Here is a 4,371-nt window from a genome sequence, read left to right as displayed (position 1 = left end):
AAGGTATTCAGATTTAAATCAAGACATATATCCTCCAGAATTTTTAAATAATCTTCATCGGGTCTTATCATTAAATCATCATTATTTACATTTACTATTTTAGTTTCCATGTACTATAAAGTTTTTTAAATATACAAATTTATTTATTTATTATTTAATAATTACAAAAAGAGCGGGAAAATATGTTTTTATTGTAATTTGTAAATAGTGTGCAGAGCCAGCTTATCTAAAATTTCGTCATGCACTATTTCTATTGGATAATACGAAGAAACTCAAAAATATATTTGATTATTTGGTATCAAACGGTAAACACTATTTTTTGTAGAGAATCAACTAAATTCCCGTATAACTAAAATAAATATTAATTAATAATATAATTACAAAGCTTAAATTCCAAGTATCAAAATTTTTAAATTAATTATTACCGTAAAGTAGCCTTTTACTTTGTCAATTATTTTTTATTATTTCTTTTATTTTACATTATAATATTATATATTATTTCTTTTATTATTTTGTTAACACTTAGAAATTAATTTAAATTAATAACGTTGATATGATTGTTTTTATTATTTTATATTAACATATTAAATAAATATCACATATAAAACGTTGTAAAAAGAAACAAACGGATAATAAAATATGACACTCAATATGAAATATTACTTTGATAATTGAAAGGTCCATGAAATAAACATTTATATATCCCAATTTATTCTTACTTATATCATCATAATTCATATTACATAAACATATTTCAAAATATTATTTTATAAAGTGTTATTTAATAAAGTGTTATTTAAAAAAGATTAGAAAATAATCATTGTGAAAACTTGTTTAATTATAATAATTTAATAAAAAAAATATTTCTAGGAAATAATGCAAAAATTATTTTTAAAAGAGAAACAAAACTATATAAATAAATTATTTAAAAAAAGGGGTAATAGTAGATAAATTCCCTCATTAGAAGCTCCAAAAACCTACAATAAGTTCTTCGTAAATCCCATCATGTGAATCTGATGCATCCATAAAAATTGAGTTCCCTGTCTTGGAGTTGGGAACGGTGTCATCTGTGCTTTGACTACAATGCTCTAGGATAAGCAAGTTAGAATACGAGGGTAGGGACGCAATGAAATGAATTTAGAACTAAGCCGCTAAAATGTACTTGAAAAATATATAAATATAATTCAAAACATGTTTATATACCCAATGACAATTACCCAAAATAGCGCGGGTTGATTAATCGACTTTCAAGTAGTTGAGGGATTTCATCAATGATCCTTTGAGCCCTGCCATTCATAAAAGTGAAGGTTGAAATATTTGATTTACGGCACAATCTACACCTACAAAGTGTAGACTGTCCTTGATTTTCTTTATTGTTATAAAAAATATTTCATGCTGGGTCTGGGAAATTTTAAATCATCTTCATCTAAAAAAATTAGTATTATTGACATAAATTCTTTATAAAATAAATTATAATATCAGAGAATTTAAATTAACAAAGTTTAGATTCAAAAAAAAACTTATAAATTAATATTAATATAATATAAAAATTGCTAGATAATTTAGAATACTATTTCTAAATGATAGCCTATTGTTGTGATTAATTATATGTAAATTTACTTTTTCGTATATTTACATGAAGAATTTATTTGGTTAAAGTTTTTTGAGATAATTTATTGAAGAGGATAAATTTAAAAGAAAATAATTTTGTTTTAGAAATAATGTTAATCATTAATTTTTTTTCTAGTAAATATTTTTACACAATTATTATTTTGGCGGTACTTTATAATTTTCTACTTTAATTTTTTTTAAATATTTTATAATTTTATTTATGTTTATTGTAAATGTATATCAGAGCATAAAGGATTAGTAAATTATTATTTATATATATTTTACTATTATTAATAAGAAAAATTTATATTCCCCAGACACATTATACTTTTTATAGTGGATACAAAATATCTGCTTTTACTCATATAAAAATTTTACTCACAAATTTTTGTGAGAAATTTATAATAAAATTAAAATACAAATGGAGCAAAATAAACACTTTAGGAATTTTTAAATAAACGTGAAATAAACAGAGGTAACAATACTATAAAAAACCAAATTATATATAGATGTTAGCAACAATTTTTTTCGGCAATGTGTTATTTTTTCAACGTTAATCTTTAGAATTCATAGAGTAGGCATTCTAGACATGCTGAAATACATTTTAGGTAAGATCATATTTTTAAATTTTAAATAACGCGCTTAAAAATGATTATTTAAAATTGAAAAGATAACACATTGCATGAAAAAACACATGGCCACTATTAATCAATTAAATTCAACTTCTAACTCAAAAATTTTAAAAATATAAAGAGGATCATTCTATTTCTAGACCGACAATATCTTGATTGATTTAATATTAATTAGATTGACAAGGACTGTACAAAATATAACAATAAAAATGTAAAAAATTTAATCCAAAATGAAAAACTTTTGTGACTGATCTAAATTAAAACTCGGCATAAATATATCATAATATTTTTTAAAAAATAAAATATTATTTTCCTTTAGGAAAATTTACGAGTAAAGTTTCGCGTTACCGTTACTCAAAAAAAGAAAACATCTTACACGCTACCTTCTAAACAAGTAACGAATGGCTATATGTTTCTTCTTAATAGTTAATTTCATCCAGGTTATTCCACAATACTTACTCTATATAAATCGTTATAATATAAATTTGATTAAGGAGATTACCCCCCGATAGGGTGAAAGCTAAAAATATTTTTTAATAATATATATGGCATTTAAGATAAATAGTTTCAATAAGCTCTGGCTTGCCAAAATTTTAACAACCTGCTGCTAAAAATACGGAAATTTGTTACATTCAATTGCCTTATTCACAGATTTGTTAAAGAATATAGATACAAGTATTTAGTTATAAAAATGTGGTATCTGTACCTAGATAGATTTTTTAAAAGTACCTATATCCGTTTTTAGATACTGTTTATTTAATGCTTTTTTATATTATAAATAAAAATACTTAAATGCATTATTTTATTTCATATGAGCATATAACTTATATATATATATTAAAAAATATTAAGACTACTATAACAAAAAATTATAATATAAAATATTAAAACATATATAAAAAAATATATAAAAATATTCATTAAATATTATGTCCGACTTTATTAATAAACTAGGCAAATTTCGATATTATAATCCATCTCAAAGAATCTGCCATTTTTATTTTCAATGAAATTGGTTTATTTAATTTTATTATACTAATTTAAATTTTTTTTTTAATAGTAATAGTGATGGAGGAAGAAAATAATAATGAGGCATCAACAAGTTTATACATGTTTTTCCATGGCCAATTTATATAGATATTTTAAAATAATATCTCAAAATAAAGAAAGCAAATCTCTGATAGTAATATGTTCGACATGTCTACCAAAAAATTCTAAAATTTTATTTAACTTTACCTCAACTTGCAACGTTGTAAAACATTTAAGGGTATAGATACTAAATAAATATTTACAATTGTAATTTTAAATTTTAAGAAAAAACATCAAACACTGTTAATAAAAATAAAAAGGGGAATGATAATAAATCTATTAAAGAAAATGTTGTACTAGACTCATCGTCCACTGATATTATTGCCAAGAGACCTCAGACTTTAATCGAAACCATTTTAGATAATTTAATAACTACTTTTATTAGCAGGCATTCAGCCATTTTTAATTGTTGAAAATCCTTCATATATAAAAATTATCAAAACATTAGCTCCACAAAAAAAATATAATTTTTCGACAGACAGTGGTTGGTAGAATTTTCCAAAGATGGGAAGATAAAAATAAAGAAATCATAAAAAGCCTAATAGAACCATCGCTAATATGTACAACAGCAGATTGTTGGAGTGCCTATCGCAGGTACAGCTAACATTTAAATTTGTATAATAATTAATTAAGAATAAATTATTTGAACAGTTTTAAGAAATGTTAATTTGTAGTTCATTCACAGGAGTCACTGCACACTATATAGATCCAACAAGTGTGGAAAGAAAAAATGAAGTGTTGGCTTGTAAATGAATGACTGGTAGTCATATATATGATAAAATAACAAAGATTTTTAAAGATATAGCCAGCGTCTACATGAGCGGGAGGGGTAGGAACAGTTTGCATCCTATTTTTTTGAGGGGGTAGGGGGTAGGTTGCTTTAATTGGGGTAGGATAAATTTTTTGGGGGATTATCTATTAAATTTTGAGATGAAATAGGACAAAATTTATTGCTGCAAAAATTAATATTTTTATTATAGTATTATTATAATACAATACATCGACCAAATTTATATATTGCAAACAATCACACACATTG

This window comes from Gordionus sp. m RMFG-2023, chromosome 2 (assembly GCF_954871325.1).
Source record: "Gordionus sp. m RMFG-2023 chromosome 2, tfGorSpeb1-WG-v2, whole genome shotgun sequence".
Classification (NCBI taxonomy): Eukaryota; Metazoa; Nematomorpha; class Gordioida; order Chordodea; family Parachordodidae; genus Gordionus; species Gordionus sp. m RMFG-2023.
Note: the sequence above shows the minus strand (reverse complement) of the source record.